The sequence below is a fragment of the Sarcophilus harrisii genome, chromosome 4, assembly GCF_902635505.1.
Source record: "Sarcophilus harrisii chromosome 4, mSarHar1.11, whole genome shotgun sequence".
NCBI classification, from domain to species: Eukaryota; Metazoa; Chordata; class Mammalia; order Dasyuromorphia; family Dasyuridae; genus Sarcophilus; species Sarcophilus harrisii.
In genome coordinates this window covers 216551980-216570810 of record NC_045429.1, presented here as the reverse complement: position 1 = coordinate 216570810, position 18831 = coordinate 216551980, and the positions used below count along the sequence as shown (strand labels likewise).

At 34.3% G+C, this 18831-nt stretch overlaps 1 protein-coding gene and 1 long non-coding RNA gene across 5 annotated transcripts in view; one reads left to right on the top strand and one right to left on the bottom strand.

Moving 5' to 3' along the window:
• The window catches only part of BACH2 (BTB domain and CNC homolog 2), a 416861-nt gene that overhangs the window by 277789 nt on the left and 120241 nt on the right, over nucleotides 1–18831 (bottom strand). The window lies entirely within an intron of this gene.
• LOC116423164 overlaps nucleotides 2817–18831 on the top strand; it is a 28242-nt gene continuing 12227 nt past the window's right edge. The window contains exons 1-5 of one of the 2 annotated variants that reach the window (XR_004233646.1): nucleotides 2817–2887; nucleotides 5205–5306; nucleotides 12954–13005; nucleotides 15238–15282; nucleotides 15966–16204. This is a non-coding gene — a long non-coding RNA (uncharacterized LOC116423164). The remainder of the gene's footprint in view (nucleotides 2888–5204; nucleotides 5307–12953; nucleotides 13006–15237; nucleotides 15283–15965; nucleotides 16205–18831) is intronic. The other variant, XR_004233647.1, reaches the window with a different exon arrangement.

Below are 18831 nucleotides of genomic sequence, written 5' to 3'. Positions count from 1 at the left end.
GAAATTATAATAAGACCTCGGCTTTCCAGAATCCTCTGGGATCTCAGTTATGGACAGCAGGGTTTTCCAAGTTATATCGAAATCTGCATTTAAATGTTCTGGTTTTTAAAAATGGAAACCTTTTGAAAGATTTCAGTGCCTTAACAAAGTAATTATACTGAACATAATTTAACTTTTTATGATGACTGAGATAGCATTTAAACTTCAGTTGTGTAATATGCTGGTGATATAATGGCAGGTGTAGATATTAATGTAGTCAATATAAAAATAAGAAGTTGAAATTGATACCCACCCCAAGGCCTGACATTTGATTTCTTGGGAAAAGTTCCTGTAACATTGTTGTCTTTCTGTAAAATTAATGAATCAAATCTAGGTTGAAGCAGCTTTTTTTCCAAATGGCTTTGTCTTCCTACAGAAAAATCATTATAATCCCCATTTTTGTTTGTGGTTTTTTGACTTATGGCACTATTCAAAACATTAGCTTGTCTGCTAGGATGTGCAGTGGAAGCACTGGAATTAGAGTCTGGAAGACCTGAATCCAACTCCAGTTTGTGATCTTGGGAAAGTAATTTAACCCATTTGTCTCAGTTTCTTCTCCTGTAAAATAGGGATATTAACAACCTCTAATGGTGTTGTGAGGACCAAATAATATTTATAAATTTCAAATTGCTATATAACTGCTATAATTTTTATGATGGTTTCTATATAATGGACCTCTCCCTTTTGTTAGTTTGCATATTACCTCTTCCACTTCTACTTCAATATGTATATGGAAGATCCCACTTCTAAAATTCCACAAAATCATCTAATTCCAACCTTGGAAGGGGTTCAGTAGTCATTTACTTCAACTCATAAGAGAAGCAACCTTAACTATATATAATATAATCAAGTTGCAATCTAGCCTCTATCTGAAGACCTTTAAGACCTTCAGAAACAGTTCATTATATTCATGGATAATTCTTAATTGTTAGGACTTTTTTCATATATCAAGCCTAAATCTGACTCTTTGCAGCTTTGACTCATAGGTTCCAACATGTTAGGATATTTGGGGAAGACTTGCAACCTAAAACCTACAATCTCTTCATTGACATCAAAGAGATGACTTTTCTGTAGACATATCACAATATTCAATCAGCTTTCCTTAATATTTGACTTCTAACAAGATATCAGACATAAAAAATGTTTAAAATTATATTTAATTTCATAATGAGATTAAAATTTTCACTCTAGTTTCTATAATACTACATTATCTTTCTCATGAAATCTTCTGAAATAATATTTTACATTCTAAATAATGTCCTAGTTATGACTAATCACTGATGTGATACTATAGAAATATGGCAATTAAAAAAACCTAGGAACTAATGCTGATTCCTCAAGATAAGCTCTATAATTACTGAGAATAGAAAAGTTGTCCTATGGATGATGCACCTTTATCCAAAGATTATAGAAAAGTCAATAGCTGTTTTCCTCACAGTTTGCAGAACTAGTTTAATGTTTCTCTTGTCCACTCAGCACCTGACATCTCCAAAATTACTTCTAATAACCATCACCATCACTGATTCTTGCCAAATTCTACCATTCTCTTCCCTACTTATTTTTTATATCAAATAACAAATACAATGTAAATAAAATCCTGTTAGCTTTGAAGCACAATCTAAATGATATATTCTTTATCTATTATTTGAGGGTTTTTTGTTAGATGTCTTTTCACTTTTAAATGAAAAACAAACCTTCCTTTCTCTACCTCCCCCCAAAATAGTTACTAAACACAAAAAAATAACAAATCAATAGTATATACAAAATTTTGCATCCAACACCACTCCCCCTTCTCTTTACTGAAAAGAAGGAAATGTGTTTTATCAATTGTTCTCTAGGACCATCTCTTTTAATTATCAAGGGGAAAAAATCCATTACCTGCTCCTGTTCTGGAAAATTACATATTTATACGATTACAATTTTATGTAATTACACCTCCATCTCCTAGAACTTCAGAATATTACCTTTGAGAGTTTCTAAATCAAGAGATTCCTAACCTGAGGACCAGGAGTTCTTTTTAAAAATATTTTGATAACTGTATTTAAATATAAACCAGTCTCCTTTGCAATTTCATGTATTTAAAGATATAAATCTGAGAAGGGATTCATGGGTTAATTTACCAAAGTGGCCTATGAAAGAAAAAAGGTTAAGAACCCTGGTCTAAAGGAATGTAGGAAAGTAAAGTACTGTTTTTTTCATAACCACCAGTATAAAGAAGATTTAAGCACACTACTGTGCAAGACAAGATAGACTGAAGGACAAATGAGATACTGGTAACAAGTAAATACACAGATGAAGAGAATAAATAGTAGTGTCACCTTATGATGGAAAAAATATGCAACAACTGTAATTAAGATGAAATATGAAAGTATTCCTCTCTATTCTAAGCATGACAAAAAAAGCAAACAAAAAAGCCAACAACTGTATGAATTTTGTCACTAAGAATGCTCTGCTGCCACATGGTCTTTCTTGCAGTCTCAAATAGAGAGAAATTTGTGCTTCTGTCTCACTGACTGTTGAGCACTTAAGAAATCTACAAAAAGAGACAAATCAATCAACAGAAACTGATGGTGATAGACCTTCATTTGGTGCATTTTTATTTGAATAAAGGAAGGCTTGTGGCTTCATTTAAAGGACAGCTAAGAATACTAGGAAGTAAGCAAGGATATATAGAATTTTGGTGACCTCAGCAGTTAGCCATTGTTCCTCAGTCGTTCAGTCATGTCTGACTCTTCATGACCCTACAGACATTGTTCATAGGATTTTTTTGGCAAAGATACTTGAGTAGTTGGCCATTCCCATCTCCAATGTGCCCCATTTTGCAAATGAGGAACCAAAGCAAAAAAGGGTAAGTGACTTGCTTGGGGTCACACAGTAGGTGTCTGAGACCAGATTTGAATTAAGATCTTTCTGACTCCAGGCTTGGTGTTCTAGCCATAGTACCTCCAGTGCTGCTCCCTAAATTCGACCTATACCTGAAAGTAATTCTCATTACCACATATCTGACAAGTTTATCCAACCTCTATTTGGAGATAGACAATGAGGAAGCACCTTCTAAGGTAGTCCATTCCACTTTTGGATAGTTTTAATTGTTAGGGGATGTTTTCCTTTGGAATCTCAAGCATAATTTGCTCCCTCTGCAACATGAATATATTTACTCCTACATTCTGCCCTCTTGAACCAAATGGAACCAAAAAATCTCTTTCTCCAGTTCTCTTGATTGTCTCGAGGCTAAACATCTGTAGTTCTCCCAACTGACCTCTTTTTCAGTTGATCAATGCTGCTCCTGAACCATGATGCCTACAATTAAAAACTACACTTCATAAATGATCTGACCAAGTCAGAGTAAAGGAGAATTTTAATGACCTTTTAATATCTTGGGAGCTATGCCTGATTTCTTCTTTTGATATATCTTTTTTAAAAATAGATTTTTATTGGTACCTTTTATTTTTACATTGCATTTCCCCGTGTATTTCCCTCTACCTTCCTCCCAGAGACCTATTTCTTATAACAAAGAATTAAAAAAAAGCTTAGAGGGAAAAATGCAAATTGTAACAACTCTGAGATACTCCTTCACACCTGTCAGATTGGCTAAGATGACAACAAAAGACAATAATAAATGTTGGAGGGGATGTGGGAAAACTGGGACACTAATGCATTGATTGGTGAAGTTGTGAAATGATCCAACCATTTTGGAGAACAATTTAGAGCTATATCCAATGGGCTATCAAATTGTGCATGCCCTTTGGTCCAGGTATGGATCTACTGGGCCTGTATCCCAAAGAAATCATAAATGAGGGAAAAGGACCCACATGTGCAAAAATGTTTGTAGAAGCTCGTTTTGTGGTGGCAGAGAAGTGAAAAATGAGTAGATGCCCATCAGTAAAGGAATGGATGAATAAGTTATGGTATATGCAAGTAACAGAACATTAATGTTCTATTAAAAATGATGAACAAGCTGATTTTAGAAAGGTCTGGAAAGATTTACATAAACTTATGTTTAGTGAAACAAGCACAACAAGGAATATATTTTACATAGAAACAACAAGACTGTGCGATGATCAGCTATGAAAGATTTGGTTCCTTTCAGCAGTTCAGTGATCTAAAACAATCCCAGTAAACTCTGGATACAAATCACCATCTGCATGCAAAGAGAGAACTATGGAGACTATTAAAAAAAGAGTAAGGTTATTAAAAAAAAACCCAAATCAACACACTGAAAAAAATCTATCACATGCAATGTTCCACATTTATGGAGATCTGCCTTTCTTAATGTAGCTCAAGACAGCAATATCTTCACATTGGAAACTATATTGAGCTTGCCATCTTCCAAATCCTCCAGGTCTTTTTAGATAAACAAACTAGACCTTCTAGAGAAACATATCTGCAATTCATCCAGTGAAGATGTCTCTGGGCTTTGGATGGAATGATCACTAGATCATAGCACAGGGAATAAAGGGGTGGGAGACATTCACTGGTCCTAGAGCCCAGGTGAGGCCAGTCTCTTATTACCATTCTCACTTCAAGATGAATATGTCTGCGTTATATCCCACACAAATTGACCACTCCCTGTTGTAGATGAGAACTAAGTGACAGGATTTCTAGAAGCCTTGTTTCTTTAGTGTCCCATAAGGTTGGCTGGCTAAGAAAGTTGGAGTTTGGAAGATTTGGGGTATAGGAGATGCATGAGGAGGGGGAAGATCTAGTGCAAAGACAGTTTGAAGAAAGATGGAAGCTCTCAAATCAGATTTTTGGATCACTCATTAAAGCAATAAAAACATAATTGATAATCAATATAAAGCACTAGTTTCTTGACTCCCCATATTTCAGAAGCAAATAACACTACAGAGCAATTTGAATGCATATTTATATCATTAAAGGCTTATTTTCAGAGTCTAGTTTTTCAAATAAGGTATCTGAAATTTGAACATATTTGAAATGTAACGAATATAACTTAGGCTTTTAATACCATCCACGTTAAAAAGCTAACAAACCATTTTCTTTTTTTTCTGGCCTGGTTTCACTCAAGAAGTGCACTTCCCCCCAGGTGAGAAGAAAGGATTCGGGCCTTTCTCTCCCTCCCCAGGATGCCACCATATAGCCTGGGAAAACATGATCCTATTATTGTTTCTGCCTTTTTTGTGTCTTCTCTTTCCTACTTTTAGGTGAAGAAGTATTAGAGATGGCTACAACCTTGGGAACTCTGGAAGATAAGAATAGCAAACACTATGAGTCTAAGTGTTGGGGCCCATTCTAGGATTTGCAAGGTATGATGGTGAGGTAACAACAGAAAGTTTGAAGAAATCCCAGCAGAAGTTGAGATGCTTCACTCATGCAAAAGCAATGGCACATTTGGAAGTAAACTTGGTGGGATAAATGCTTTGAAGAAAACACTTTAAATTTGATACTATTCTCCCTAGGGGCTGAAATAATTTAGATAGTATAGGTGACACCATGACCTAGGTATTGAGGAGAAATATTCTTGCTGTATCTTGTCAGTAAATGTCCCTTCACAAAAGCTTTAAATGAGTTAACAATTTAATATTCTAATTTAAATCATCCTTGTATTTAAACAGATTTCTTGTAAAGAAAAATTCTTTATAAATCATAAATTTTTTTTATAAATTTTGAGTTTTTTTTAAAGGTTTCGCCCTAGACTCTTTCCTCTATCTTCCTTCTATTTCCATTCATTTTCTTTTCTAAATTCTATCTTTGATAATTCTGGTTCCATATATCCCATTAATTTTTCACAATTTCACATACATATCATATTTTAACTGGTCTTCTTCTAATTGGTTGCTGTCTCTCACCCATCCCAACCCATTCTATATTCATAATTTCTAAATTGCTACTTTGACCACGTCACCCACCTTTTAAAAATATTTAATGTCATATCCCTAACTACATGAGAAAGTTTAAGCTGGGATTTTTTGAGGTAGTAGGGTATAGATCTAGGAGATTTAGTGGGAGCCTGGAGCACACTGCAGTAAAGACTGGGAATGGTCAAGAATCAAGAGACATCATGGGTCAAAAGGTAGATCTAAAAAGAGCAGGCACAGGAAAATCAGGACCTATAAAAACTCTAGCACCAAAGCAATTAGGATAGCAGACATCAGGAAGGTTACTAGGAAGCATGAGGACAAAAACATCAAGGGTAAATTAAAGTTAGTGGTCAGAGTTATTGTCAGGAGACAATAAGAAACCAGCAAATCGCAAATGGATATTCCTATGGATATAGGAATTCAAGGGGTAAGACAAAGTGATAAGGATAATAAATGTGAATAGAAGCCATTCTTCTCCTCCATAACACTTCATTTACTGCATTAGTTCCCCAACCTTTGACTGTAAGACCCCCTGGGGTATGTGAGAGTAAGTGAAAGTTACTGCAAGATATCCTGAATCTGTATCTTTTAAGTAAGCAAAAATATCTTTTCTAGATAAAGAAAAAAATAATATGTCATTCACATATATGTAATACTATTTTCAAATATACGTGGATGCAGTGACCATTCATAAGATAAATTCATTTAAAAATAATTTCTGAACTCATAGGTTTTGTCACTATGTATTTCCTCAATTAATGGATAATAATAACATTATTACTACTGTGGCATGCATCTGCAAATTTTGACATTAAAAAGACATTCTCAGATTCCAAATGGCTGGTTAGCTTTGAATTATGACATTCACCTTCTCATTGGTACTACACTTATCTATACTTCCATTTCCCTCCATATCCCCTAACTAATTTAACTAGTTTATAGCCTCCTCAGGATTCACAGGATTAGAGATTTAGAATTGGAAAAACATTGTTAATATCCAACTTTTTTTATTTTACAAATGAATAATGTTGACCCAAAGGATCAAGTCATTTGTCCAAGATCAAATAGATAGTATGTAAAATTGAGATTATAACCCAATAAAAAAAAAGATGGAAAAAAGTGTACAAGATCTAAAGCAATCTGAAGTGGATAAAATGAGATTCTATCTAATATAAACCTTGCACATTTCTGGTAAAATATACTACTCAGGTCTTAAGCCCAGGATCAAGGTAGAGAACTATGTGCCTTCTATATTTGGTTAAATTCCAATACCCAGAGAAGTGCAAACATGCAAACACATGCAAAATACTAATTTTTTATTTTACTTTAAAGGGAAAAGTTATGGATTTTAAAGATCTATACTTTTGATAACTGGCAATTTCTAAAATGACCTAACACAGGACTGAAGTTGCATTTTTTTTTTTTAGAAAACTGCTCTGATACTATATACATATACACAAACAGCTACACATATCTATATGTGTGTACATATATGTATATGTGTATATAAATGCATGTGTATACATACACACATTCATCAGGGATAAGAAAAGTCATTTTCTCCAGAACAGAAGTTAGTCCATCCCTGCTCCTACAACTTTGCAAAACAACATGGTAGCATACAAAAGCAAGGCACAGAATAGGAAGGACATGCTTCCAGAACCATTTTACACAGAAAATAAAATGAAAAAATCATATGTTTAAATAATGTGAAGGGTGTGATACCAACAAAATCTTTACCTTCCTTCCTGGGGAAAGCCTGTGGCTTTTACTCACTCAAAAGGCCTTTAAAGAGGATGAAATGTCAGTTTCAACTGAGTTTTTTGGCTTTGGTTCATTCTCTTTGCCACCTATCTTACTATTATTTAAAACAATGTTTTGGATATTAATATACTGTATCCAAACATACACATCACTCCTCCAACAGACAGCCTGTTACAAACAGTTGAGTTTTACAGCTGTTCCTCTAAAACAAAAAGATTTAAATATTTCTTAAGGAATAGTTTTCTTTTGCTCGCATGCATTAACTGAGACTGTCTGAGGCCCATTGGCTTTACTTTCCCATTAGTTATGAAGTACAAAGAGCAAATTAAAATTGCTTACTACCATTTCTACTGGTTAAGCTTGGGTGGGATGCAGTTCACAGACCCTGAAGGAGTACCCAGATTTCAGAGGGTCTGTGAACTTGGATGGGAAAAAGTTACATTATTATTTTCACAAATCTCTAAAACTTGGGCATTTAAAAATATTATTCAGAGAAGACTTTACTGGACTGTCAAAGGGGGCCACAACATAAAAAGGGCCGAGAATCCCAGATTTAGGCTAATGATTATAAGTAACCACTTTTCAAAATAAAAAATAAATCAATAAAGAAAAAGCTGCCCCTTTGAAGAAAGAGGAATAAAAATCATGCCTATCTTCCCACTCAATTTAATTTCTATTAAAGAATATGGTATCTGGAAATTTTATGCTGGGTAACAATTCTGCTTGTTATTTGTCTCATATTTCAGGAACTGCATTTCAACTCATTCAATTTTTGCTTTGGCTAGAAAAATGTAGAGCAGCTTGAGGCCATTCTTGGCAGGGGCTTAGATAGAAACTGTGAAAGAGAGCATTACTCTGTGGCTTGTTGCTTATAGACATTTTCTGATTCTCCACACGTTATTTCTGTCAGCTGGACTAGCAAAGGTCCATCAGGGAATATTGATAGAGAAAATTCAAGATTTTGTGACCCAGAGAAAGGTGTTTGGGGATAAACAGACAGAATGCTGCTCATTCTTCCCACACCCAGAATAAGCAGTATTGAGTAGTTTTCTCATAGTTCTTTAAATAGGCTTTTTCAATGATGCATTTAATTTTGGGCTTTTTTTTTGGTCTTATCTCAGTATCCTAAGAAATTTATTGCTAATGAAATCAAATCATATGCCCATATAAATAAGTCAAGATCAAGAAAGCAACACTAATGAATGAAATGAACATCTTATAAATGTCAAATGTACACTTAATAAAATAGATTGAATACATAAAAAAAATTGAGCAGGGGGTAGGATTAGATAAATATCTGTTTCAACTACTGCCCTCTCCTGGTGATATAGACAAAGAAGATAGAGTTATATCTTCCTCTTTTTCCTTCTCATTCACTAAATGAATCTCTTAAGATTCCCTTATACTTGACCTACTAGTTATCTCAGCAAAAAAAATGTAAGTGAGAAAAGGCCACATGTGGCTTCAATAAGATGAGAAATTATGAGGTTTGACAGGAAAATGACCTTGGAGGAGAAAGGGAGAAAGGGAAGGGTTCTACTTTTTCAGAAGAAAGGACATATGGTTCTTTAAAATATTAACTACTTAAAAAAGCTTCTTAATTCATATATACTCCAGAAATCATAGGAAGTAGATTTTCTGAGTAATATAAAGGCGCTGACTCCAAACAATAGAATCATGCTAGATTTCAAGTAAGAAGATCTGGTTTCAAATCCCAGTTATGCCAATTAATTTCTCATGTAGTTTTCATTTCTCTAAGTCTCATTTTCTTTATCTATTGTATTAGACTGAATAAACTCAAATAGAAAAAATCCCTGCCAGTCACAAAGTGGCTGAGGAAGCCACAAATTAATATTATTTCTTTTGTATTTTTAAAAATTATTTTATTACTAGCTGTGTGACTCTAGATAAGTCACTTAACCCCAATTGCCATATATATATATATATATATATATGAAATTAAACATTTTTCAATGACATTTTCAACTAGTTCAGACCCATTTCAGAGTTTTGCAGTCACCTGAGGCCCAAGGCCTTGAGTTGAACACTAGATGATTCCTTCCAACTCTAGGTCTATGATCCTTTGAACTTACTCACTTGTATAATTCAGTACCAATGCATTTAGGGAAATAGCACAATGGGAAAAGCATAGACTTAGAATTAGAAGATGTGGATTCAAATCCTGACTTGTTCATTTGCTAACCTTGTGTCCAAGGTCAAATCACACCTATGAGTCTTAAGCAGTCTTTGTAAAATTTGGACAACAGCTGCCAAAAGATACTGTGTGTGAAAGTGCTTTGAATCTCTAAGGAATTTTATTAATACAGAGCATACTGATGGGGTGCCAAACTGGGCAAACAACCCGGTCAGGAAGACCTGGATATGTGTCCCAACTCTGACACAGTCTTGTTGTATGACCCTGAGCTAGACATCTGACATCATAATGTCCTGGCCAAGTTGCAGGAGGTGCCAGTCTGGAGCATCATAGTCTTTCCACTAGAGTACACTTCTGAGTATGTATGTATGTACCTCTCCAGGAAGTGTCTTTAGTTCTGAAGTTTATTTTGCTTATGATATTGGCCTGGCACAGAACTGGCACAAGGGAGAGAAGAAAGCAGTTTCACGTGGGAGTTAAAATGGGTGTACTCTATGGATTGGCTCCAGCTATTTGCAACTTGGAAGAAGTCCTATCCCTGGGAATCTTTAGATTAATGGCACCAGTGAATGACTTTGGCAGATCAGTAAAGTGGCATGGGAGAAAAAAAAGCTAGCCTTAGAATCAGGAAGAGCTGAAACCTTGCTTCTCATGCTGGCCAAATTACTTAAACTCTTACTAGTTTATAAGAGTTTTCTCTTCTGTAAAATGGGCATAATAAGGGTCACATGAGATAACACAGGCAAAGAACCTTGCTAAATTTAAAATTCTATATAAATGCAAACTGATGAAGATAGTAATGATGGTGCCGATTCTAAACTCTACTGTAGTATTTCCAGATCTCTAATTACTAATCTGTAATATATCATGTAATAATATTCCATGTTAGAATAAAGCACTACACCTATCATACTTTAAGGAGTATGTTTGTCATGTGATTTTCTGGTTAAAGGTATTTACAAATGAGACTCCAGAGCCTCAGGACCCTGAATACCATTGCTATAAGGTTATTCATTAATACTTATGACTATTAAGTCAGTAAGATGAATGATAACGTTTTTTCATTTAATCATGGATATATCGCTTGAACCCAGATAAAATATCTTAATATTTTAATAGATTATTCATGACAATAAGTGTGTACAGGCAGGATTCTGATAAATGGATTTGTTAGTGCTTTTTTCTTGTTCTCCCTAGCAACCAAAGTTCTTGTTTTACACACACACACACACACACACACACACACACACACACACACTTTCTCTCTCTCTCAAAACAAAACATACTAGAAAGCAGAGAAGAACAATTAGCAAATTAATCTCCTATCTTTCTACAGCTTTGGTAGCTTTGCTGAAGGACAAATTCAAATAGATGAGGTTGATGTTAGTCCCCCACTCATTCCACTCTCTAGTCATTGCTTAATCCCAAGCTTCTATTAGCTGCCGGCAATCAAGGGTGTCTGAGTCAGTTCTGCTGGCTGTCAAGGTTTAATAAGTTGAGCTAGTTAATGAGTGATGGTTGGATTGCATTCCAAGACTTCACATCATCCATGAAGCAATTAAGCACGCACCTCGTGGTCTCCCAGAGGAGCTGGAAGGTGTCTACCGAAAGAATAAATGGGGCATAATTTAAGGGCAAATAGATAAAAATAATACTCTATCCTAACTTCTAGAAGTACATTCCCTTCCTTTTACATCTGTGTTGAGCAATAAAAGGATATCACTAAGTTCATCCTTGGTCCACTTGTGGTTTTCTCCTGTTGCCTATCTTTCTGAAATTACAAGGAGCTCTTACAAGTTGTTTGTGTGAAACCAAGTACTCTGACCTATAGGAGCAATGTTCCTGGAACTGCTGAAATAGTAAGCAAGATAATGATATAATTCCAGTCTGTGCCAGGCAGGAAAGCTCTGGGAAAGTAATGAAACAAAGTCAGAATAGATATTTGTAAATAAAACAACTGTTACTTTAACCATCTCTTCTAGCTCCCTTTCTTGTAGAAAACAATTACTGCCGTAGGATCTTACTAAATTTTCTCTTTAATTCTATTTTAAAAACCATGTACAATAGGTATTTCTAGATCCAATCAAAACTTTTTCCTACATAAATATAAACTCTTATTAGCTTATTATAGTCTCCTCCCTGTCTTCTCTCTCAACATTCATCTGGGGCTACCACAGCTGTTCAGGTTCTTTTCTGTTTGCTGCCGTCAATTCAGATGGAACAGAAACTGAAGGAAAGTGGAAGAGGCCAGATGTGACAGTGAGAGCTTGGCTACTGTGTGCCCTTTGAAAGGGAGAGGGGGCCAGAACCCAAGTCAAGGAAAGGAAAATTTGCTCCTCTAAGCAGAAATGAGGCAGGGAGAGAAGGGTTTTACAATACAATACAATCACATCTTAGGAGAATGGATTTCATTTCTCAGATTCCTTTAGAAATCATTTAAGATATCCTCTAACACCCTGTCCATCCTTCAAGGCCCCTTCTTCCTCCTTCCAACTCTGAGAAACACTGAAGTAATCAGAAAATTATGTGGAATCACACAGCACTTTCTGAAGTGGCTGAGAGGCATAGAGGTTAAATAATTTCCACATGTGACCTCTGATTCTTCTATAATATGAAGCCTACTAACTTGTCCTTTTAACTGAATGCATACATAAAGACAAACATATGTGCACATGTGTGTGATTGTATGTGTGTGCTGATCAGGCTCTCAAGCCAGTAAAAACACAAGGTGACTAGACAAAGTCTACTAAAAGACTTGAAAGAGTTAAATGTGCCCCATTAGCCATTAGAGACTAAATGTCAGTGGGCATGCATGGTATGCAGCTGGGCAGTTCTCCAGAACCCACCCAGTGGCTTGATTATCAGGAAGAATTCTACAAACAAAAGTGTATGTGTACATGGACTCTGAAAAGTCCAAATGGAATACATGGAGTAGCAGTCCTGCTTAAGAAAACATATAAAGTTGATGGTTTTCCCTTTAGGTAAACAATAGCTCTTGTTCAGAGCAACAACAACAAAGTGAGTGAATGTGAATGTGTGTGTGTGTGTGTGTGCGCGCGCGCACATGTGTAGGGAGGAAACTGGTGAATGGGTATCAGTTATCCTTTGATTTCTAGTATATTTATTGATTGTTTCAGGTGACAATCTGACTTTTTTCTTTCAAAACACTTTAGAGAGAGAATAGCATCTGGTGATAAGTTTCCTGGGCTTGAGAGCAATTTTAAGGTAATTGTCTGAAGGACATTAAACACAAGCACACATGGGGGGAAATGAAATTTTAAAATATCTATTTTAGGTATAAGTGAATTTGCGTGTTTTAGATTGGTCCACATTTATGTTTTCTGTTTTAAAACACAGGTGACTAGACAGTAGGAGTTTTGTCAGTTTTGTAAGGTATCTTCTATCATGGTCATAAACATATATAAGAATTTAACAAAACCGTTGTGATGATAATGATAACGAAAGCATCTGGCTTTGTTTTGTTCTAGATAGCTATGCCTGAATTTCTTAGTGTCAGCAGTGATTCAGAAGGTGTGATGCACATATGCTTATGTTCCCTACTTAAAAACATATCTTATCAAATACATTATTTATCATACAGAATAACTATATATACAGAGATGATATATAATACATGTACAAAACAGAAAGAAGAAATATCTGTTATGGGTCAGTTCTAGGAAGAACAGCATAGCAGAGCTTAATTTCTATATTAATTGACATCTCAAAACTATTCCAAAATAAGGGAGAGAGACAAAAGAGATTTCTAATGGAGAAACAAAACATTAATAGCCCTAAGAGCCAGATCTCCAAAAGATTGCAAATATCACAATAAATGAGGCAATTCTGAGCTGGTGGTGCTTTTTGAGAACCTTGAAGCATTTTAATATATCTATTTATTACTACCTGCAACTCAGATGCCCAAATACTACCAATTGTTGCAATTCATTGTACATTATTGCAAATTTTGGAGAAATACACTTAGCACGTGTGATCTTGAGTAATTGTCTTAAGATCTTTGGGCTTCAGTTTCCTTATCCATAAAATGAGAGTAGGGGACATTAGATGAGATTCTGAGAGCTCTTCAACCCTATATCTATGATCTCATCATCCCATCAACTATAGGTCTCAATGAATGTATTCATTGGAGATATGCCCATTTGAAAGCATTTGTCTTCTGACATTTTGTTTCAAGGTGGTAGAGGCCACATGGCAAAGTTAAAAGACCTATAAAATAAGCATTTGGATCTTTCTGTGGTGTTTCTTAGCCTTGTGATCAGGACAAAGTCACAAATTTATGAGACCTGTTTTCTTATCTATCAAGGGGTGAAAATAATACTTAAATTATCCATTTCACAAGAGTGTTTTAAGGAAAGTCTTTCATAAACCTTAACTGCACAAATGCTGAGTTATTGTTAGAATCATTTTCCAGTCTCTTTTATGCTATACCTAGAAATCCTTCTATAGCAGAATAAGATTGGCCAAAATCAGTCATTACTTTGAGAACTGGGATAAAAGAGATCAAGAGATGTTAAATGTTGAAGAGGGGAGGGTCAGGTTGAAACATGTACCTTATTTATATTTTCCAGCAACTATTGACCCTCTGACTCATTATGGTACTGAGATCTTAAGTCACAAGCATGGGACACATGTGGACCTTAACTTGTTATTTTCGAATCTGAATCTGGTGGATCTACAGAGCCTGTATTCTTTTACATTAAACAGTGTGTGAGCTATAAAAACATTATACATCCTACCAATGAAAAACTTCCTGTAGGAATACAGAGTCATTTATTCATGTAATAAGTCAACTCTCTCAAGAACATGGCATCAGTAAGGGCTTGGGTGTGGTCACCTTAAAGCTCTGGAAGAAACCTAGAGGCAAAATTTAGCAAGTTTTTTTCCCCTCCTCCATCTATTGCACAATGAAAATCTGTCTATGGAAAGCACCCCTTGAAAGGAAGTATCTGTCAAAGTAAAAATAAATCAGGTTAACAGTATTTAAGAAAAAGTACACTGCATGGTTTTATATTTTTTCCTTTCCCAAGTTACATGAAAACACTTTTGTTTTCTACCAGTAAAATTATCACTCAAACGTTTAGCCCACAAGATAAAAGTTTTCAGTGAAAGTGTGAAACTAATATATATTCATTAATAATTTGTTGTTTTAATGAACATAGGTGGAAAATTTACTGTTTGGTTGTTTTAGAAAGATCCTTACAGAGTGTTTGTGTCTTGGTGGGGTCATTCAAAGTTCAGGATGACTACTTCCCAATTTTGTCCATTCAATACCCAAATCTGTCGGTCCAGGTCAAAAATGGATCAGGTATTAAGGGAAATTTTCACACTAACTCCAACCTATATGAATGCCAATTTATTAATTTATACCAAGAAATAAAATTGCCAAGTGGACTGGAAAAACTGTGTCATCAGCTGGTTAATTTGTTCTCATCACAGGAGGAAAGTCAACTTGGAAAACCAAATTGAGATCAAGGTTGCTTGGTGAGTAACAGAATTAGTGCAAAGACCCATTAGATGATCTTTAGGAAATGTGTTATAAATCAAGGATAGTCCCCATTTTTATTTTCCCATGAGGTATAGAATATATATTTATGATGCTGCTCAGAATAATAGTCTCTGCCTCAGCAGTAGTGGTATATACATGTAGGCAATATCGTGCTTTCTGACTCACTGTCTTTTTATCTAATTTTTTTATTTCAATAGAATTTTATTTTTCCAATTATATATAAAGATAGTTTTCAACATTAATTTTTGCAAGATTTTGATTTCCAATTTTTCTTCCTTCCTTTATTACTGCATTTCTCAAGAAAGTAAACAATCTGAGATTATACATATACAATAGTTTTAAATATATTTCTACATTAGTCATGTTATGAAAGAAAAATCAGAACAAAAGAGAAAAAACATGAGAGGAAAAAAGCAAACAAAAAAAGTGAAAATGGTATGCTTCAATCTATATCCAGTCTCCATAGTTCTTTCTCTAGATGTGGATAGTATATTTTAGCTCAATACTATTGGAATTGTCTTGGATCATTGTATTGCTTAGAAGAGCAAAGTCTATCATAATTGATCATAACATAATCTTGCTGTTACTGTGTATGATGTTCTCCTGGTTCTGCTTACTTCACTCTCACTCTCTTTTAAATTTTTTTTTTAAATTTCAGACTTTATCACTACTCATCATCTTCAAGAAGCCACATAGACAACTACTCAATGTCATTAGTGTGTTATAGTTTTATTATACATTAATTCCATTGGTATTGGTGTCTCCTTGATATGATTCTCAAGGATACCATTGTTTGGCATTATTAACACATTTATAAATCATCTTAGTGTGGGCTGTTTTCTGGGAAGACTTCCATAGATGAATACATCTCTTCTATTATATGGTGACTCTTAAGGGGTGAGTTTTTTTTTTTTAATTACTTCTAAATTAAAATTCTGTGAGTATACTTCTGTTCCTTAACTTCCTATGTAATGACTCCTCACGCCATGAAAGCCAATTAGTCTCTATAGTAGATACTGGGAGTCTATTACCCTTTCTAATTAGAATACAGAAAAAATACTCAGAACACCACATTTCCTTTAAGGCTAGTTTCCTATAGGAAAATTAAAATATACAGATTCATCCATATTGCTTAGCTCAATTTAGATCAACCAACTTTAAATTAAGGGCAACTTCCAATCCCTCATTTTTCCGTCCCCAAAATATTAGTCTTATTTTTTCAACCTATACAACCAAGGGATAGTTAACCCTTTGGCCTATTATTGCACATACCATTAAACAATAACAACAACAACCAAAAAACAAACAAAATCCTATCAGTTTCCAAAGGCTAGGCTTACATAATTCTTCCACTGCTTATTTTCAATTGAAAATTTGGTTTAAGAGAATAAATCTTAAAACTGACTGCTCATGGATTTTATTTCCACAAAGTTTACAAGGGATAGAGCTTCAATGCTCTAGTTTTTCATTAGAATTTGAGACAATTTAGGAAATATACATAGACCAAACATATACATATTAACACAACAGATATTAATTTAATTATAGCAAAGAATGGTTTTAAAAAAAACTTTAGTAGGCCATATGTAGTGTAGCATGCCATATTTGGAGTCAGAAGGGTATGAATTCAAATCTAGGCTCAGATAATCATTAGCAAACTAATTGTATGATCCTGGGCAAATCACATAGTTGCTATTTGCCTCAGTTTCCTTATCTGTAAAATGGGGAAAATAATAGTATATAATTTCCAGGATTGCGAAGATCAACTGAGATTTTATTTATAAAATTTATAAGATAAAATAAAATAGTGCCTTGCACATAGTAGGTACTATATAAATATTAGCAGTTACTATTATTATATTTGTACATGTATCATTAATCTCATAGATCCATGTCTTCACTGCTTTGTTGTTTTTGTGAGCATTTCTGAATACCCATAAAATGAGGGAGGGTTTTCTATTTTATTATTATTTTTTAGTTTTTTGCAAGGCAGTTGGGGTTAAGTGACTTGCCTGGGGTCACACAGCTATTATTAAGTGTCTTAAGGAAGATTTGAACTCGATACTCCTGACTCCAGGTCAGTGCTCTATATACTGTGCTATCTATCTAGCTGCCCCTAGTTGTCTATTTTAAATAGAATTAAAATTCTTTTATTTTTAGAGAAATATCTTACAGAATTATTCAGAGATCAATAAAATCTGTAGCAGAAACATTTTTCCTAGGTTTTCTTGCACATAAAAGTAATCACCAGATAACTCCAAAAGTTTTTTTTTAAACAATTCTAAATGTAAAGAATTCATGACTTTTGATTGTAACTGCAAAGAAGAAAATGAAGTAATCACTCATAAAACCTACAGTTCAGGTTTAGAAACAACAACTAACCTGATGTAGACAGGACTTTTATAACTAAATAAAAAGTCTAGCCAACCTAGATAAGGCACAACAAATTCATTATGCAATTCTTCTTTTTGCTCAAATTATACTTATTTGGGGGAGGGTGTGTACATATAATTCTTAAAGACACACTGAAAACAGAATCAAAACTTTCCTCCCCAAATGGAGAAGGCAGTTTTTTAATAAAATGTCATTAATCTGGACTTCCTTGATTTGATAAGTTCCACCTTTTTTCAGCACAACTTTTCTTCAGGAGAGAACTGATTAATAGTAATCAAAAATTATAGAGAGAATGTTTTTAGATTATTGGAAGAACAAACTAAGAATCTCCAGGTCTTTTTGAGGTACAAACAATTGATACACTAATAATAAATCATTCTTAATTGTTCATTAAAATAGCCTCCTAAGGATTTGTACTAGGCAATACTTTTGTTTGTTTAGTTTGTTGCCATATGCATTTAAAAATAGTGAAACTACATTTCTTTAAATAGATGCTACCAACAAAAATTCACATGGGACTTTCTCCAAATTAGTCTAAATTTGGGAAGCTTTAGTATAGAGTGAAGGACGTGAATCATAGAATTTTAGAACGAGACAGGAGCTCAGCTGCCATATAGCCCAATCCATAGATGAAGAAGAATGTTCTTCATTATATTGCTGACTAGAAGTGATTCAATTTTGATTTGAAAACCTCCAGAGAGCGAAAAACTCACTAATCCCTCCTGAGTTATCCACTTTAGGATAGCTCTAATTGTTAGTAAATTTTTTCCTACAATAGATATAGTTTGCAACTTCTTCCCAATTCTTCTGTTTTATGAAGTCAAGTAGGGTGAAATGAAATTAAACAAACAAATAAATAACCCAAGTACTTTATTTATTATCAATCTCACAGGAATTACTAGATAATTAAATCTGACACCTAAAATAAATTAAAATCACTCTCTTTTATAAGGGAAATAACTAATTTTTTTAATGCCTTTTTTTTTTTTTTTGCAGGAAGTAAAAAAAAAAGATGTGGCGGGTTCTCCTTAACTAAGTAATAGAGTTGTAATTCAGAATACCTCAAAAGCTGAACTGGCAGCTGAGTCCCCTGTGTTTATAGAAATGTTTGGATGATTCAGAGTGAGCTC